The following is a 20179-nucleotide window of genomic DNA, read 5'->3' as shown; positions in this document are numbered from 1 at the left end:
TCCCGCTGGGCGCCCCTCCCCCGACCCTGGTCAGTGCGCGGGAGTCTATTTAGAACCCAGCCCCGGAGCCCAGGGCATTCTGGGACTTGTAGTCCCTCTGCGCAGCCCCAGGCGCCGGCAGGACCTGGGAATCGGACTACATTGCCCAGGGAGCTTCCGGGCCTATATAAGCGGCCGGGAGCTGCTTCAAAGTGCAGTAACCATGTGGATGTTCTGCTGAAGCGTTTCCTCAAGCCTGCCGGGGTGGGAGGAGAGGAGGAGGAGGTGGTGGTGGAGGAGGTGGAGGCAGGGGGTGGAGAGAGAGAAAGCGCACGCCGAGAGGAGGTGTGGGTGTTCCGCTCCCATCCTAACGGAACGAGCTCCCTCTTCGCGGACATGGGATTGCCCAGCGGCTGCTAACCCCTGTCCTGGTCCTGATCCCTCAAACCGGCGTGGCTCCCCGGTCACCAAGGTAGCTGCTGGGGCCGGGGAGAGGGCTCGGGGAGTTGGCACTGGCTCCCGTGCGCTGAAGTTTTTGCCCTGATCACTGGGAGTTCTTAGTGGCTTTGCATGCACTTATGCACTTGGAGTGTATTTTGGGGCTTCTTTCCCTGCGAGCAGTTTTGGTAGGCGGTCTGATTTTTTTTTTCAGGCTTAAGTAACCCCAAATGTCCTCGACTCTAGTGACCGGCTTCAACCTCCTTCCCCGTACTGAAATGGCATTCCCCCAAGTTGGAAACGGCTGGAGTGTTTGCAGGAAATAGTTTCTCCCCCCTGGGGGGGGGGTATTTGAGGGGGTGTCATATGAGTTTGCTCAAGGAAATAATCTTTCTAAAAATGTAGCTAGCCCTGTTGCGCTGCTTGGCTGGTAGGATAATGCATGCGTGGGGGCCCCCGTGGGTTTAAAGAAAAAGGAAGAAAACCGGAGGAAGCAGGGGCGGGAGCGATGAGAGAAGTGTGGACGGAGCTCGTGCCCAATGAGGACGCGGGTTTCACATACTTGGCCTCCACGCGGGGAAACAAGTGCTTTGGGATCTCAACACTTCCTTTCGTCCACAGTCTCCCCCCGCCCCCCGGCCCCCATCGTATTTTGAAGTTTCTGCGTGCCTGATCTTTCTGGTCAGCTCCGGATGGGAAATAAGCAAGCTGGGGTTGCTTTTATCTGGGGGCAAGAGATCCCTCCAACTTGACTGCTAAATTTGGAGGTGGGGAGTGGGATCTGCAGGAAAAGCGAACGGAGACTAAAAAAAGTCGAAACCTGTCTTTGGGAACATTCTGATAGACCCTCGCAAGATCCCATACTCAGTCTTCTTTCTTTGTAAATATTTAGGAGCTGACTACAAAGGATTTGCATCCTTGGCTGGAGTCCATTGGCTACAGAGTGCCTGACCTGGGTCAGGTGAGTGTGGGAGCTGAGTTCTGTAGTCAAGAATGTTTTTTGTTTTTTGTTTTTGTCCTAAGCATTTTGTAACTCCGCTTGTAACATACATAGAGGTAGAGTAGGGAAGAGAAAGAAACTGTGGTCAAAATTGATCATGGTCTTGAGTAAAGATCCAGTGACAGCCACTTTTGAAGGTCGCTTAGAATCGAAGCATGGGGGTAAAGGGGTGGTGGGTAAGCAACAGCAACAAGCAGTAAATTGCGGTAGATTGTAAAGTGGGTGGTCCCTTACCAGCCTGAAAGGCACCCTCATTATTTAGACTCCCAAAGATGCAGAACTTTTCATTTGCCAAGATCCCTAAGCAAAAGTGAGATACTCCTCCCTTTCACAAACTGTCACTTGGTTCTGTTCTGTCGTGGGCTTTCACCACGTAACCAGAGTGGGCTGGGTTGCAAGAAATGAAAGCGACAAATTGAAAGAATGAGAACTTCTTAACAGGAAGTAAGAGCTTAAAGAATACCACTGTAGCTTCCAGGATTTCACAGGAGCCACCTGCATATCAAGGAACCCAGCGAGCTTCTCTTGCTTTGGTACCTGTTCCCGGATGAGGGGCTGAGGGCAGTGTTTCTGTCAATATAATGACATTTATCACAGCCCGTTTCTAGAAAAAAAGCCTCTCTGTGTAGGTACACAGATGCCCCTATGGTTTCAGGTTTGTCTATCAAGTTTTTTCTTTTAAAATGTCTGGTAATTGAGTAAACAACAGGTTAATAGGAGTGGGGAGCTGTGGGCAGCTGGTCCTTGGTAACTTCTTTAATGTCCTAAATATTTAGCTGTTCCCTGGGCTACAATCTTTGGGCTTTTCTAATTAGTGAATGAAAGCCAGATACTTCATTATGGTAGCATAGTGCTTTTGTTTCCTGTTGATAAGGTCCTCAGGAGTACTGGTGGAGCGGGAAGCATTTGGATGGGAAGGCTAGTTCTCCTATGGACTAATGTCTGTGTTGATCAAAGAGGGGTCAGTCTTCTCTTTGAAGCATGCTACAGACACCGTTAACTGGTCCACAGACTCTTCTCTATCTTTTGCCTAAAAATAATGAGGCTGTCCCATTAGGTTAGAGCAAGCCAGGTGCAGAGCTGTATATCACAGAAGACCTTAGATACGGGTAAAGAAACCAAGATACAGAATGAAGTCACTGGGCAGCCCAGGCAGTAATGTGTACCACTTGTGCTTAAGTTTATGGGGAGAGAGAGAGAGAGAGATGCTAGGAAAAATAGTGAACCCATTGCTTTTAATGCCTTAACTCTGATTTATGTCTTACCAACAATGTATCAGCTATTTAGTTTGATGTAAGAAGGAAATGATACAGCCCTTGGCAGGGATAAAAGAATGTAGTTATTTGTAGGAGGATTTAATGTTGGGCTGAATTCATGTTAGAAAAGCTCTCTCTGTGTGTGTGTGTGTGTGTGTGTGTGTGTGTGTGTGTGTGTGTGTGTGTGTGTGTGTGTGTGTGTGTGTTGAAAGCTTGAGTCAGGACAGTTAAGAAGGAAAACCAGAGGAAACCCAGTGTCTACGTGCAGTGTTAAGCCTGGCTCATAGTTCAAGTAGCTTTTGGTCATTCACATCAAGGCACCTGAGCAGGTTGAGAGAGTCAGGTGTGTCTCTACCTGAATAATTGGAAATCTTAAACTGCTTCAGTTCAATCTGTGGAATGTTGGTAGCTTGTCCTGTGGTCTCTGGTTTGCCTGGTTGCTAGTTGTATGCAGTGTTTTTCTTCTCCATTTCTTCTTCAGTCGTGTGGATGTGTGCATGTTATGAGTAGACATTGAACGTATAATTTGCTCCTTGACTACATCAATTCGAAACAGAAAATCCCATCAAGATTTCCTTCTATCTGAGCAGGGCAAGTTCTTTATGTTCTGAAAGACTCACTCTGGCCTCTCCATCGAGGCCCATGAAAGTCACCGAGGCGCTATGACCCATTCAAACATGGCTCCTTTTGCCAGCCTTTCTTGAAGAATATGAGGCGTAGTGGTGGCTTAGAAGAGAAATAGGTTAATGCCACAAGAACGATCTATTGACTTTGCCCTCCAAGTGTTTTCAGCTGCAAAAACACTAGACTGTGGAGGTGGGGGTCGAGAGTGGACGCCCTGGAACTAATTCAATGGTGTGCAAGGAATGGACTTGAGAAAAATTCACATGGCTTTTTAGCTCATAATGATCTCATGGAGTTTCTGTTGACTTTTTTTTTAATACAAGCAGCTTTTTTAAAAACAAACCAAATGAAACAACAGATACCAAATATGAACAACAGACCAAAAAAAAAAAAAATCTACCAAAATAAAAGCAGGCCTGGAGTTAGGTTTCTAGGTCAAGCTGTCCTTGGATACTTCTAATTAAGGAATCTACACAAGGACAGTGTCCTGTCTTGTCTGCTTTTGGTTTGATGTTTTAAAATAAAATGCGTTGCACTCGCATATCTCTGATAACTAGAATTGCATGCAGTTGTGTTAGCTCTTTTTTTATTTTATTTATTTTTTTATTTCTTCGCTGTTGAAGTTTGATGAATGAGATTAGGCTTGAAATCAACGATATGAATTACAGTGCTTTTATGGGTCATTCTCCCTGTCAGAGTGTCTGTCGTTCTGAGAACATTGCTAATGAGGGATGAGCTGAATAAACTCCTGAAGCTACCACCTGGTAAACCATGACGTTCCCTAGGCTGGTCAGAGTTGGAGGCGGTTGGTGGGATCCATGGACCTCACAGACTTTCACCCTGTTAAAATGGTTTCGATTCAAGGGTTTTGTGTTGCTTACCCAACAGATTTCTTGAATACCTGCTATGTGCCAACTGTGTTCTGGGTGCTTGGGGTAAGGCAAGTTGGTTCTTCAGGAGTTTACATTGTAGCTAGTAGGAAGCGATCAATGTAAACAACCAGGTAGTGTAGTAGGGCAGGTGCAGAGTGTTGTGAAATAGTCAAACAAGGAGGGGACGAGCAGAGAATAACGGTGGCCAAGGTGTGGAGGAACCAGAACCCTTGTGTATCGTTGGTGGGAATGCAAGAGGTAGCTCTTGGATACAACAGTATGGTACCTCCTGAAAACATGAAACAGGATTATTCTAAGATTTGGCATTTCCATTTGTAGTTATCTGAGGAATTTAAAACAAGAACTTAAGGGGGCTGGAGAGATGACTCAGTGGTTAAGAGTACTGATTGCTCTTCCAGAGGTCCTGAGTTCAATTTCTGGCAAACGCATGGTGGCTCACAACCATCTGTAATGGGATCTGGTGACCTCTTCTGGTGTGTCTGAAGACAGCTACAGTGTACTCATATAACTAAAATAAATAAATCTTTTAAAACAAAAAACAAAATCAAAACCCAACTTAAGCATTTGTTTTACGTTGAAAGTTGCCTCATTAACCTATACCTAAAGGCCAAAATGCAACCTCAAAGTATCTATTATTATATGATTGAAAACCAAAGTGCTGTTCATGTGTTCAGTGAACTATTATGCAGCCCAGAAAAGGAAGGAACATGTTTCATAGTGTATTCAAACCATGAAAACGTTATGTAACTGAAAGAAGCCAGCCATCAGCAGATATATATTGTATGATTCTCATGGTGTGGAGTGTCCCAAATGAGTATACAGATTGATAGAGCCAGAATGTGGATTGATGAAGTCTCAGGGGCTAAAGGAAGCGGAAGTTGAATTAATGGATACAGGCTTTCTGTTTGTAAACATTAAAAATTTCTGGAAATTGATATGTATTACCCAAATAAAAAAATGAAAAAACAAAAGTTTGAAGGATGTTAAGGGTGTATTATGGGTTGGGGACATAAGGCAGGGTTCTTTGCTGTGGTGACATTTGAGGAGAGCTCTGAAGGAAGTGAGCCAGACAACCATGTAGATGCTCCAGGAGTCCAGAGTAGAAAGTGCAAAGGCCCTGAGTTGGAAGGAGGTGGGGCGTGTTGGAGGCAGGGCTAGGAGACTGAGTGGCTGCAGGTAGGGAGCAGGGGTGAGGCTTGAGGTGAGGGGGTAGTCAAGGTCCAGTGACAAAAGCCGAATTTTGCAGATCAGCAGTTCTGAGGATTTCTGAACCCTGACGGGGTCCTCAGTGTGGTTTTCAGCATTGCTGAACTCCACTGTGCTCTCTAAAGAGACCGGCCAGGCTGGCAAGACCACATACCAGCTGGAAACTTGATACAGGGGGCATGAGGGAGGCCTAGATTTCCAGACTGGTTTGTCATGTGACATTCCCTGGCGTTAAGTAGGAAAGGAAGTCTCCTCTGCTGAAGAATAGAAGCTGCCTCTGCTTTGCTCAGTGTGTTCTAAGAACCATCTGGTGGTCCTGGGGTCCCTGCCCTGTGGCCACCCTGCTGTCCACCAGATTTCACCTGGGGATGGCCTGATGATGAGAGCTATGTTCTCATCATCCTTCGATATAAGAAGCTCGACATTAGTGATTCTCCTTGAAAGCGGGAAAGAGACATGCCTTCACGGTGCAGAACTTAAATCCCTTGCCGCATCGCTACAAAGATTACGTGTTCATTGTCAAATGCTAGGAAGCAATGGACAAGCCACATAGCAAAACAGTAACTCTGCCTCAGCATCCCACACTCAGTTCCTAGGCTTTTTACCATGTGTAAAGATGAGGGCTGGAGAGATGGCTCAGCAGTTAAGGTCACTGACTGCTCTCCCAGAAGATCCAGGTTCAAATCCCAGCACCTACATGGCAGCTCGCAACTGCCTGTAACTGCCCGACACTGTCATGTAGACATACACACAGGCAAAACACCAATGCACATAAAGTAAAGGTAAATGAATAAATACAAATTTTAAAAATTAGATGTGTATGAGTCTCACAGTCGCAGCCCTTCCCAATCGCTCTCCTTCCTTTTGTTCACAATTGAGTCTCTCTCCTCCCTAGAAAGAGGATACCTGATACCTGTATTTTTTTTCCCTCCAAAGGTCTGTCCCTCTGCTGGTATTTCATTTCATTGAAAAAAGTTTGTTTTAATTTTATGGGTTCTGCCTGCATTTATAGAAGTGCACTGCGCACATGCCTGGTGCCCTCAGAAGCCAGAACAGACACTTGTTCCCGTGAACTGGAGTCCAGATGGTGTGTACCATCGTATAGGTGGTGGGGACAGAGTCCCAGCCCACTGGAAAAGGAGCACTTGCTCATAACTGCTGAGCCATCCCTCCAGCCCCCGGGAAGGGAATTTATTTAAGTTATGACATATATGGAATGAGTAGAGTACAAAAATACTACATCCTCCAGAGTTCGTCCTTATTGCACAATCGAAATTGGTGTATTTTGTCCTTTGAAGAAAAGGAAATGACAGTTGAAGTGTTGTTCACTTGTAAATTCAATTGTTCAGAATAACCTAATCCTGTGAAATAGGCACTCTCTGCTGTTTTTTTGTTTGTTTGTGTGTGTTTTAAATTTGTGCAAAGCAAGTATTTTGAGCTATCTCCCCAGCCCTGCTTACTTGCAAGGAAAACTTACTATAGAAGATGTCAAACATAAGCTAGCAGTATGTGTTGTAGGGTCTGCAAGGACCGGAAAAGGGTTCTGGATTTAATGGAACTGGAGTTATAAGCAGTTGTGAACTGTACAGTGTAGGGGCTGGGAACCGAACTTGGGTCTTCTGTAATAGCAGCAAGTGCTTTTAGCCACTGAGCTGTCTCTCCATCCTCAACAGTCGCTCCTTACTGCATGGAAACCACTTTGTTCACCATGCTTGGCGTTCAGCTGTTGCTAACTCACAGCTAATCTTGTTCCATCTGCATCTGAAAACACTATTTGGTTATTTTCAAGCCCATCTTAGGCGCACGGGTGCATCTGTATTTCAGTGTGAATCTGTAGGATTTGAATTCTTTATGTAGGTACATAATGCAAGGCTTAAAAAAGCCTGTGGCCCTGGGTGCTGTCCTATGCAGGTGCTGGGGGAGGGAATGCTGCTGGCATTCAGTGCACGGAACTGTGTTAGCTCAGAGACCTACTGTAGATCGGATTTTGGTAGTTAGATGTAAAGACTCAGTCCACGTCTGATTCTTTTTTATTTTTGTTTATTTATTTTGGCCAAATCTATTTTATGCCCTTCAGGGTCACAGCATTATCCATTTCAGACTATTGGCCAGTGGTGCCATTGCTGGGCATCCCTGCATATAGTATTCTTTAAGAGTTCCCTGCGAGCTCACAGATTTAAGCATACTTTGTCTGCTTTTCTTCCTGTGGTTACTTCCCTCCCACTCTCCCTCACCCTCCTCCCGTTGCTCATCTTTGGATACAGGGTTTCACTGTGAAGTCCAGATGGCCCTCAACTTGATGATCCTCCTGCCTCCCGAGTTCGTGGATTATAGTTGGGTGCCACTGTCGTTGTTATTGATATTGTTGATAACTATCTGCCGTTGTCATAGAGTTACTGATGTCAGTGTTCAAGTCGGGTCCAGAAACTTTTGACAAGACCTTGAGAGTTCCCATAGTTTTCTTGCTTTCCGTGTGACCAAATGTTCCAGGCTTCTCTTTTATATTTCTCATCCCAGACCATGAATCACCCTTTTTCATCAGGAAGCCCTTGTTCTTTTGAGAGGGAAATAATCACATTGAGAGACCTTTGCTTAGGACCACTTGCTTTCCTCTCTAGACAATAGAGCGGAAACGCAGATAAGGAAGAGTTAGCACCTGAGTGCTTCTGTCTCTGTCTGGCTGTTTGTCTTTCCCTTCTTTCTCCTTCTTCCTTTTTCTCTTCCTCCTCCTTTTCTAATTCCTCTTCCTTTTCTTCTTCTTCTTTGGTTTTTTGTTTGTTTGTTTGTTTTCTTTGAGACAGGGACTCACTGTTAGCTCCGGCTGTTCCAGAACTCACTATATAGTAAGCCTGGTCTCTTACTCACAGAGATCCTCCTGCCTCTGCCTCCCAAGTACTGGGATTAAAGCCATGTACCCCTACCCCTGACCTGAATGTTTCTTAGTGACAGCATTTCCAAAATGTATTTAATATGTCTGTGTTTATCTCAAAAGATTCTAAAAATAATTTGACTTAAAAAAATGACCATTTTAGCACATTCCTGGATAAACAAAAATGCTATCCATATCCCTTAATGGCTCCTCACCTATAGGTGGGGAAGTCAAATTTGTGGGCCTTGCTCAGCTTTTGCACATATGTGAAGTAGGACGTATAGAAGACAGCATGTGTTCTACAGTGCTGGAGATGGAGGTGTCTTGGGAATGGATCCTAAGTCTAAAGACTCATGCTCACTTCTAGTCTATGCATCTTAAACGCATAGCCTGAAGATATTCAGAGAATCCTTCAGTGGTTTTGTACGTGGAAATAGTTTTATGGTGTGGAATTTCCTTTGTGGTGTCATGTCGGCATTCAAGAGGCCATGGAATTTTGAGCACTTTCAGTTTTGGATCATCCTGGCTTAACCTGTACTGAAACTGGTCTATGTGTGGTAATAGCTCAGAGGTAGAATTTGTGCTGTGTGTGAGGTGTCCCAGCATCAAAACATCAATAACAAAAATAACCTGTGTGTCCCCTGCAACAACTAACGCCCTCATAGAAAGAGACAGAAAGACAACCCAAGAGAACACATGTGCTATTATTAAGTTCAGTATTTCTCTTGCTGTTGGATTCAGTCAAAAGTTTGAGACACTATTTACATTTTCCTATCCTTGTGGCCCACAGATCAGCATTTGGTGTGACCTGGGAACTTGTTAGTAATTGTACTCTCAGGTCCCACCTAGACCTACTGAATCAGGGTGGCGTTCAGTTAGACCTTCAGGTGATGTGCACCCATCGATGCTGGGTAAGTCTGTCCTGGAGGGTGCCTGCCCAGTCCTGTTAGTGGCCCTTTATAGTTGCTGTGTTTCATGGCTCTTTCTTACCATTGAAGCTCACCTTTGTACATGTATGTCCCTGGCAGTCTTCTCCTTTTCAGGGAGATAGAAAGACAGGCTAACTCACCAGGCCGAATTGTGACAAAAACAAAACAAAACCAAGGAAAAAAACTCAAAACCCCAAGAACCCTGTGTTTACATTTGAGGATACTTTTATGGCTGTGGACCTAGAAGTACAAAGAGACCACAAGCTATCTGTGGGCATAGGGGCCATGGAGTCACATGGAGAAACACGTGTAACTGAGTTTAAAACCTATTGTTGTTAGACACTTGGGGGAATTGACATTTTAGGAAGTTTGAGGACTTCTTTCCTTACAGAACTTCTGGACTGCTGGATATAATGTTCTCATCAGAAAAATCTGAGCAAAGGAAAACAGCCCAGGCCTCCAAGTGTCCTGGTTCATTTGCATTGGGGGAGGAGCTCTGTCTGGGGAATGATTTTTGTTTTGTAAAGGCAACTTAAAAGCATTCCGTATCTATTTCTGAATAGAAAAAGACTTAGGGACATTCATTTTGTTTGCCTTGTCTCTCTCTCTCTCTCTCTCTCTCTCTCTCTCTCTCTCTCTCTCTCTCTCTCTCTTTCTCGTGTGTGTGTGTGTGTGTGTGTGTGTGTGTGTGTCTCTGTGTGTGTGTGTGTGTGTATTCTGCCTGCTGTGTATTTTACCAACCTCTATATCTTCAAGTCTTTCTACTCCTTAGGATCTTGGCCAAATTCCTCCTCCTCTGAGCAGCTTTTCCTTTTCCTTGAGGCTTCTGTCATTTGATAACTCTGTCTCTTGAGCTCCAGTTTCTTTGTGGGTTTTATTATTGTTGTTTGCTTAGCCCTCAAGAGTACCTAGCACATTGAAAGAATTCACGAAATATTTGTTGAATGAAGTAATCCATACTTCAAGTCCATTTTGTCTTTGAAGGTCGCGGGTTACCTCTCAGAAGAAACTATGGTTTTGTACCTCTCTGCTAATTGAACCTTTTCCGAATTGTCCTACTACTTTGGAAAACCCTTTTGGTGTACAGAGAGCTGTGAAAAACATGTAGACATGTACTAAGCTGCTCCTTTGGGAGGGGTTTGAGCTGCTGTTCACTACAGCTCTCTAGAGAGCACACGGCCTGAGGAATGGCTACCGGTAGTGGGAGAGTGGAAGTGAGACCGGGTAGTGAAACACAACTGCTCAAACTGCTGTCAGACTGGTGTGCCCTGCTGTTCCACAGGACGGGGGCTCCTGTGCCACCCCCTTGGATATCAACAAAATATGGAAGATCTGTGTCTTTTTCCTCTTCTGTAGACTAGGTATAAAATACATGCTGGGGGGTATGGTGGGGCTGGGAGATGTCTGTCAGTAACGTCCTTGCTGTGGCAAGCAGGAAGACCTGAGTCCAATCCCCAGAGCCACACAAATAGTCAGGTATTGTGGTTCATGCTGGTGTTCCCAATGCCGGGGAGTGGGAGTCAGACAGATCCCAGAAACTCACTGACCAGTCAGCCTGTCCTAATCAGAGGTCCCCAGATCAAAGTGAGAGAGAGATTCTCTCAGAAACAAAACAAAACCAACAAGAACGAGGTTCCTGAGGAGAGGCACTCAAGGTTGACCTCTGACCTCTGCACACATACGCACACAGGTACTCTTCCCCACCTGCTATGGATCACTGCCACCAAGTTGTATAAGCAGACGGGAAAACAAATGCTATCGAAAGATCAAAAAGCAAAGACCTATCCCTAGGGCCCTGACAAGTCTTAGCCAGGAAGCTCTTTTGGCCTTATCAGGAGACGTGTTTCCTTGTCGCACCTGTGGCTCCTGAGGTGAGGGGCATGCTAGTTTCCAGTGTAGAGGTTCGTCATGCTGTGGTGCTGAGGAAAACGTCTCTGTCGTGAAGAACTGCTCCAAAAGTCAGTCATGCCGGGATTGAGGAACCCATGGTCTGAGTAGGTTTGTAGATAAAGTTAGCGACACTCACCTCTTGGGAAACTGACTTCACTTGATTTGCTGCCTCAGGCTAGACAGGCAGAGGACTTTCTTCGGAGGCCGGTGCCAACTTTCAAAATGTTTAAGTCACCTTTCTTCGTTTATTTATTTCATATCTGCATGTGCGTGTCCACGCCATGGCACATGTTCGGAGGTCAGAGGATAACTTTGAGCGATCAGTTCTCTTTCCCTGGGGGACTAACTTAGGTTGTCAGTTGTGGTTAAGGTGGAAAGTACCTTCCTAACCCTTCACACTGACTCTACTTGAACTTTGTACCAAAATAAACACCCTTTCTCTCCTCTCCCAAGAGCTGGTCTTAGTCTCTGAAGTACTGAGGCCTGGCGTTGGCTTCTCATAGGCTATATGACAGCCACAAGATCACTAGACAGTTGAATCGACTGACTGGTTTTCTCCATATAAAACGAGCACTGTTCAATGCTTTTACCCACAAATTCTCCAGCACTTTAAAAGGCCACATTTGAGCTTGCAGTTGCCTTCTTTTACCTCAGTCTTGAGGGGACAAAAGAACAGATACAAGTACTACATCTTTTTTTTGAAAAATAACTTTTTGTAGAAATTGTACCTGTTTCCAGGGTAGACTACTTAGCAGATGTGTGTGGAAGGCCAAATAGCTTTGTGTGTGAAGTATCCGAGGGACAGCTCGCTGGAGATGGAATCCAGGAGCTTGTGCACGCTAGGCACTGTGGTGCAGCCCCAGCCCTAAGGTTCATCATTCAAACTTAACAGTTTTCTCTGAGCTTCAGATTTAGTCACCGTTTCTGGGATCGTCTTAGAGGGCCCTGGGACTTCTGAGATGGTCACTTCCTTTGGGACGGGCCAGAAGTGGTGAAGTATTTGAGTACGGTTTCCTATGTTCTGAGCCGTGGTTTTTATAACACAATAAATTACATGGTGGCAGGAATGTGCTGTTCCCAAGGATGGCTTTTGATGGGACAAGCCTGTGTGTGAATGTGTGGTGAGGCCGGGGTGGCATTGTGTCCAACTCAAAAATATTCTGAGGCTCCTCTGACTTTCACAGTACAAATCACATCCGGCATTTCTGCCCGGAGGACATTCCCGAGAGAGCCCAGAAAGAGAAACAGACTGCTGTAAAGGAAACCTTTTCCCCTGTCTTGGGAAAGTCAACCATAAATGTGTTGGGCTTTCTCTACCCTGGGTTTACAGCCATATATGTACCTGGGTGAGGACACGGTGAGGAGACTTCTGCTCCCGGACAGTTTTCTTGGCCTCGGGCCAGGAGATTGATCACACGCCAGCCACTCTTCCTTCTTGGGGCATTCCTTTTTCTTCCCTCTCCAAGACCTTATGGTTTGTCTGACTCCGCCCATGGTTAATCCCTCCCACCTGGAGACTGCTTGACCTAAGAGTGACAAGGTGCCTTTTTGTTCTGGTCCCTGACCTCAGTCCTAAGAGCTCTGCTTGTATTCCAGATGCTCTTAAACATGTCTTTATGCAAAAGCCCCCTTTTACTGTCCTAACTTTAGACAAATTTGTTGATGTTATTTTTCTTTAAATGGGGCAACAGGAAATCAGTGCTAGAGGACTTTGGCAAGAGTTCATTTTTTTTTTTTTTTTGTGCTGCATAAGAGGTATGCAAGCATCCTCCCTCCTCGTCTGTGCATGGCACCTTTGGTTTTATTAGGAATGGCATGGAGAATGTGCTGGAGTTGGTACTGGCATGCTTTTATATGTGTGACTTGCAATGTGTCCCTCATCATTGGAAGTCGCTAGGAAGGGTTTCTCCGAAACCAATTCCCAGAAGCCTGAAAGCAGCAGCAGCTTAGAAAGGACAGGACCGACAGGGCCGTCTCCCTTGTTCTCTCTGCGGTGCGCTAAGCACACATGCTATTTTCTTCCCTTGGTTTACTTTACAGCATAGCTTTATATACGGTATCTTCACCTTACAGGAGAGGAAGCTGTGGGCCAGGAAACTAAGTAACTGTCAAAGTTACCATGAGTGGGGCTGGACTGCAGACAAGGGAAGAACCTACTTAAAAAAAAAAAAAAAAAAGAAGGCCCATGCTCCACTCTGGCTTGTATCCCTGTGGCTTGGCTCCATTCCTCTACCTTTCCCCTTCCCCCAATAAAGCTGCATAATTTATGGCCGGCTGCCTGTTTTTGAACTAGCTGCTCTTTCCTGCCCTTAGGGCCTTGTGTCAGCATTCTCTCCCTCCACGGAGCTCTTTTGCTCACTCCCACCCCTCCCCCTTTTCCTAGGATAGCCTCTGTTTTCCCCTTCATATCTCAGCCTAAATGTCTCAGCTGTGTTTCTTCACCAGTCAAAATTAAGCTGCTGCCTAATTATATATCACCCAGATTTAATTCCTACTCTTTCTTGGTGGGGGGGGTACTGCTAGGAGTGTAACCCAGGGAATTGTGACTATGAGGCAGCTGCTCTCCTGCTGGCCCCCTCCCCCACCCCCGGGCTGGTTCTAATTCTTTGCGTGCATGTATAGTGGCCTAATTGACCTTGTTTTGATCTTGTTTGTTTACTGTCTGCCTGAACTTGGATGTCTCTGTTAGGGCAGGGTCCTAATGTATGTCGAATGTGCATGTCTTTAGGACAGGGTCTTGGTTGAATGTCAGGACAGGGTCTTTCTAAGTTTTGATCATCTTTCAATGTCTTTGGGTTGAGTCACAGCCAGTGTTTGGCCAATGCCAATCAAAGAGAATTTCAACTCAGTGTTGTTTTCAAATTCTTGGATCCCAGGGGTTCTTCACGTGCTTAAACACTGTTGAGAAACTCCAAACACCTCCATGGATATGAGATGTTTGCCTGTATCTAGCATATTAGAAACATTTTAAAAAGTTACACATGAGCATAGTAAGATTTTTTTTTTCAAATGCTAAAATGATAATGCCCTCTAGAACAAAACAAAGCAAAATTTAACAACGTGGCTGGGCGTGATGGAGTATACCTTTAATACCAGCACTCCAGAAGTAGACAGGCAGGCAGATCTCTGTTAATTTACAGCCAGTGTGATCTACATAGACCAACACCCCACTCCATCCCTCTCCTCTCTCTGTTGTTGGATAGTTTTATAGAGCACTTTAAGGCCTGGTTGAATGGAAGATTCACATATAGCACACATCTTCATTGCCCTCCATCTGTAGTGATGTCATCTCTTACAGCCTCTGAGGGACTCCAACGTACATACACAAGACCAGACAAAGATGCAGAGCAAAGAAGTACTTTGGTAGTGTTGTGAAACTAATTTTGTCCTTGAATCTTGACTGAAAGGGTCTTGGGGACCCTATTGAAATCACAGAATTCTGGGATAAATGAACCCTTTGAGATGTGGGGATGGCAGGGAACTTCTGAAAGAGGGAGGAAGGAGCTGAAGGCTCTGGTAGCGGGATGCCACCCAGCATCCCCCAGGCTGGAGGCTATATATCATTTCTTCCTTTTCAGGAAGAAGTGCATTTCAGGAGTCTTAGCAAAACAAAACTGCTCTGAGAACTTGGAAGCGGGTAGTGCTTGTCTCTCTTCAGTTTCTGTAGCGCTTGCCTCTGTTTCTACGGAGAAGCATAGCAAACAGCCTAGAAGCTGTGCAGTGGGAGCGGTCATTCGGTGACTGAGAATAGCAGCTTGGAAAAAACCTCAAATCAGCGGCCACTCCACAATCTGTTCTGGGCTCTTGGTGCAACTCTTGGCTACATAGTATTCTACTGTGGAAATTAGATTGTCTTCCCTGAAAGTGTAGCTCCCTGGTAGGGTGCTTGCCAACATGCATGGGCCGCAGAGTTCTGTCCCCAGGACTGGGGACAAGAGGTCCTGTGGGAATTATATTGACGAGGTTTTATGGTTGTCCTGCCCTGCTGCAGTTGAGGTTAGAAGGCTCAGGGTGGGCCTTGGTAATACACTGGCCTGCTGAGCTGTTTGGGAAGGTAAGTGGTTACAGTTTCGACTTGTGAGGGAGTATTTTCCCTGGGCTGAAGCTATGCAAGATTGTCACTGTGAAGGTAATAGTGTATCAAAGCATCTGTCACCAGGAAGTGAATGGTGTGCTGGGGAGGTCCCTAAGAGTCTCATTTAAGGTCAGATTGTCAGTGGACTTCTGTCTTCCCCAGTTACTGAAAGGCAACTGTTCAGCTCTGAGACCCAGGTCCCTTCATCTTAGCATAGAAAATGCTTGCTATTCTTGGCACACATGTGCAAATATGGTTTTTTTTTTCTTCTTGTTTTGAAAGTAGGCCTTATTTTGTAGTCTTGGTAGACCTAGACCTCATGCTAAAGTACAGGCTTGAACCTGTGGTTTTAAAGTCCACAGACTGGTGCTAACTTGGCTTCCTTGAGCGTCCTGTCCACTTGTAAGGATCTTGTGACAGGCGACAGGTGTGGTGTTCTGATGACTTCTCAGTTAATGAAAAGCGTTCTAATTTGGACTCAGTTTGAGCAGTTCCCAACTTTTAAATTCTGAGTTGTGTGTGTAGGCGAAAGTTAAGTTTTTTTTTTTTTTTTTTTTGGAAAAGGAATGTAAGTGCTATTAAATTAAGTGTGTGCAGGAGATATAATAGATGGAAAAATGATAATAAACGAGCCCCCCCCACACACACTTGGAGCTTTTAGAAAACGAAATGTAAAATCTGTCTGGAGTTGTTTAAAATTAAATGAACATAGTTCTTTTTTTTCAGTGAGGCTTTGCTTCAGCCTGTTTTTACAGCAGAATAGGAGAGGTTTTTAAATAATTAAATTATCAGCCCTTTGAAGAGGTCTCTACCATCCCCTCCTTCCCAGCAGGGCCTCTGGTTTGATGTGGGAAGGAGAGGGAGAGAGGGAGTTGTGGGTTGACTCTCTGGGTGGTGTGAATCCGGGTACCTGGGACGTGCTGTGCTGGCAGCAGACACCCATGGGCTTGCAGAGGATTTAAATATCTCCGGGCCTGTGGTTCCTGCTCCCCCAGCATTGTTCTTAGCACTGGCAACCAAGTAGAGGACTCACCACAAGTTAGGGCAGAGGTGAATGAAAATGTTGAGGTCAGTGTTTCTGTTTCAGATTTGTTCAAAGATGCAAGAATGAACGCTCAGAGGCAGGCGCTGAAGTTGAGCCTTTTTTTTTTTTTTTTGGTGGATTGTTTGCTTTATGCCCCATAATAATATTGAAAGTTGCAAAGAATTACTCCTTCCTTCCACCTTCTTTTAATATAAGGGAGCTGTGGTTCAGAGAGGCTAGCTCTGTTGCTTAAGAACACACAGCCAGAGTGCATTCGTTTGAGCCCATAATTCTAAGCATACCTCCTCTCGCCAGCATTCATCATCCACTTTTGACATATGGAGTGGAGGTTCAACATGAGCTTGGAGCACCTGTCCCAGAATGAAAAGAGGTCTGTTTCTTGTTTTTTAATTTCTCATAGAATTTAAAAAAAAAGTGCCATTAAAATTAAGTTCTATGTATCAGTGATCCAAGAGCTTATAAACTTAGCTTTAATCAGCTTTAGAAGATAACCGTCCCCAAATAGTATCAGCAGGGAACTTTGGCCACAGATAAGAGGGCACCATGGTGACAATCCCAGTGTGATCACCATGTCCCTGGTCCTGGGCTGCTACAGAGTGAGGCTACCTTCCCTCATGAGTTTGAGGAGCTAAGAGATCAAGTCAGAGAGCAGACGTGTGATGGGAGATGGTGGTGGCCGGTCCAGGAAGGCGATAGGGTGCAGTGGAGGGAAGTGTGGGTGTATGCAAGTCAGGCTTGGGAAGAGACGAGCGGCTTGGTAGTGGTCTGTGTAGCTGCAGAGGTATGGGAAAGTAGCCATTTTAGGGAGGGAAGGGAGTGCCACAGGTAGTAAGGATCCTGGGAAATAGTCACTCTGTTGAGGATGGGAGGGAGGGCGGGCAGGCAGGGCTGCAATAGACTTTGGATATTTGGGTTTTTTTTTGAGGTGGGGGTCTCTGGTCCCTGTTATACATACTATGTCAGGGAGGAAGAAAAGTGCTAAGCCTTTGTGACAGAGAAGCTATGCAGCCTTCAGATTTAGAGGCCATGGAGGCTTCGGAGGACAGGTGAGAAGGGAAAGTTTTGGGAGGTGGCTGCCTCCCTGTGGGGACAGCAGTAATTGCTGTGTGCTTAAGCAGGGGCTGAGACCTTCCAGAGAAGGCATTTTGCTGGATTCCAGCCGTGCACCAGAGACATGCATGGCATGCTTAGCCAGTGGCTCAGCCACTGTGTATTCAGCCCCTGGTCTCGTGCCTTCAGAAAGGCCCACGTGCTTCCTGACTGGGAGTCGAGAGTCGTTGTGTATAGTTCAGCTTTTTCCCAGTAGGGGGATTAGCAAGGATAATTATCTTCCCCTAAAGTAAAATACATCATCACAGGTCTTCCAGGAGGTCACTTGTTGCAACGCGGAGCTGACATTTTATACAGAGGAGCTTCCCCGCCCCCCTTATGGAGGTTGAAACCTTAGGTTCTTTTAGAATTATTATCTTCTAACTGAAGAATAATAAAAATAGCTAGCAGTGAGCACTGAAAGCATGTCAGCTGCTGTCTTAGGCACTCCGCATTCATGAGCCCATCCCTTCCCTGTGACTTGTCTCTGAAGTCAATCCCCGGTGTAGATATGTACAGAGGTCTGCATCAGCTGAGAAGCCTTGGTGGGCTGACAGCAATAGCTTGTCTGTAGAGAGCCGGAGTGGAGTCTTAGGTGGCCTGCTTTGTAGAGCTGTTGGTGTGGAGCCCTGGGTGTCCTCGTAGTATTGAAAGCTGCACAGTTATGACACAGTTCCATGGCAGGTTGGTACGTGTTCTGTTTTTCTCATAGTGACTGGGTCTCTGTGTATGGGGGTATTGGGAGCCTTGAGTGCGGCTGGTAGAAGCTAAAAGGCACAAATAGTCCACAGTCAGATAAAGAAGTGGCCTCCCGCCCAGCTCCTTAACAACAGGAAGTCTTCCTGAAGATGCTGCCAGGCTGACTTCCTACCTATTCCCTCCAGCCCCAAATGCCTGTCATTTGGATTCTGCTAGCCCTGGTTTTCCCTTTCAGTACCCAACTGAGAATTGTTTCAGGGTCTCTCCTCTGAGTGCTCTCCTATCCCTGTGTCATTAAACAGACCAGTGAGACCCAGATGCTTCCAACCAGACCTGGAAGTGGTTTGCCTGCTCAATCCAAATCTTATCCAAGGAGGGAATCTGCCTGATTCCCCCAGGGAGGAATCTGCTCAATGATACTTAATTTTTTTTTAATTGGGACCTTTGGCAGATGGCCCAGTTGAGGATCATTAACTGTGGTGGGCGTACTGGCCTCTGTTTTCAGGGGAAATGTAAACGATGGCAAAAGGTTACTTGTTCAATTATCTTGTCTACTTAATAAGCATATGGATAAGAAAGAAGACGCTTAACCTTTCTTCTGACTTTACAGAAGTGTTATATGGCCAAGGTAGGAAAATGAGAAATGCAGCAGTAGGAAAAAAAATGAATTAGAATTGTCCATAAAGGAAAAGAAATGTGGAAGGAGAAAAGGCTGTGGTCGGGATATATTATATGAGAGAAGACTAAATTAAACAAAGAAAAGAAAAACGAACAGTTCTCCATTGTCACCTGGAGAATAAGAACAGTAAACATATTCCCTGTGCCCTGGGAGTACAGTTGATGAAAATGTCTATGTCAGAATTCAGTAGCCCTGGTATACCTCTGTGCCTCCTGTCTGTTAATTATCTATGATGAACATGTGAACCTTTCTGTTCTTCAGTTTCCTCAAGAACAGAAGAGGGGTGGGTCTATATCACGCCATGCCACACGTCTGGAAGATTCTGAGAAGATACTATTCTCAGCACAGAGGTGGACAGGATAGTCCTTGACAGGCGTTAGCCGTTCAGCTCAGCAGTGGGACTGAAGCATTCTAGAGCCAGGCTTCTCAGAAAGTTTCTCATCTGCTCTGTTCTCAGATGCTATCAGGGTGGGGTCAGGCCGGAACCTGGATGGGATAAACAGGACTAATGTAGATTCTTAGTGTCAGTCGCAGTCTAGGAAGCTGTTTCGATTGTCAGGTTGCAGGCTCCCTCATTCTGTCATGTCTTGCCATTACTGTCAGGTCGCAGGCCTTCCAGGTTATGTCACACTCTGCTATTACAGAACACCGGGCTGTATCTGCTGCTTTACAGTTAGAGAAACTTTCAGTAAGATACCCAGAAGACGATGCAGATTTGAAGGACAGTGTCATCGTGTTGCTCTTGTCTGACTTGGTCTTCATTGGGGCCAAATGCCCTTCTGCGGGGCATGGCCTGCAAGGAGAACTTTAGTCACTCTGGATTTGGCCCTGGTTGTCTTCCTAAGTACAGTTCTGCCCTCCTGCATCCAGCAACTCTCCATTGGTCCTCTGGGAGGCCCGTATGTACAGACACAAATTTGGTCTGACTTAGAAGTCAGGCAGAAACTGCTTTCCTACTGGTCCTCAAGCTGGGATATAGCTACATACCAGAGCACTCGCGTCGTAAATCAGAATCCTGGGTTTGATCCTTTAATGCAGGGAAACGAAGCAATCCTATGCCTGTTCATGTAAAATAGATTCCAGTTTGGGGTGGAGGGCATGGCTCAGAGGTAGAGCAGTTGCCCAGCATCCAGCTGTGGGCTTGATTCCTAACAGCGAGCCAGGTATGAAGGGCCAGCTTTAATCTCAGCAGAGAATCTGAGTCAGCAGTCTCTCTCGAGTTCAAGGCCAGCCTCGGCTACATCATCTGATGCTATCTCAAATCCCTTTCTTTTTTCAAAAGAAAGAAAATATTGATCCCAGAAGTACACTAACTTTTTGGCCATTTATGATAAAGCTTTTAAATTGGTCATAAAGTGATTTATTTTTTGGGGGGTTTCCATTGGTACTTCTTTTATGCATGTTGTTCAAACATTGGTCTGACTCCAGGTATAATAGCCTTATGAGTAAAGACAGCATGGCTGACAGGATTCTAGAGAGTGGGAGCTGGCCTCTTGGCTCTGTGCATC

At 45.5% G+C, this 20179-nt stretch overlaps 1 protein-coding gene across 1 annotated transcript in view; it reads left to right on the top strand.

Annotated features, from left to right (window-relative positions):
- Window positions 1–291: 291 nt before the first annotated feature.
- Window positions 292–20179, top strand: part of Itpr1 (inositol 1,4,5-trisphosphate receptor type 1) — a 323135-nt gene continuing 303247 nt past the window's right edge. The window contains exons 1-2 of the mRNA XM_032905993.1: window positions 292–451; window positions 1310–1378. The gene's annotated coding sequence lies outside the window, so the exon portion shown is untranslated. The remainder of the gene's footprint in view (window positions 452–1309; window positions 1379–20179) is intronic.

This window comes from Rattus rattus, chromosome 6 (assembly GCF_011064425.1).
Source record: "Rattus rattus isolate New Zealand chromosome 6, Rrattus_CSIRO_v1, whole genome shotgun sequence".
Classification (NCBI taxonomy): Eukaryota; Metazoa; Chordata; class Mammalia; order Rodentia; family Muridae; genus Rattus; species Rattus rattus.
The sequence above is the reverse complement of the archived record's forward strand: the minus strand, read 5'-3'. Positions and strand labels throughout refer to the sequence as shown.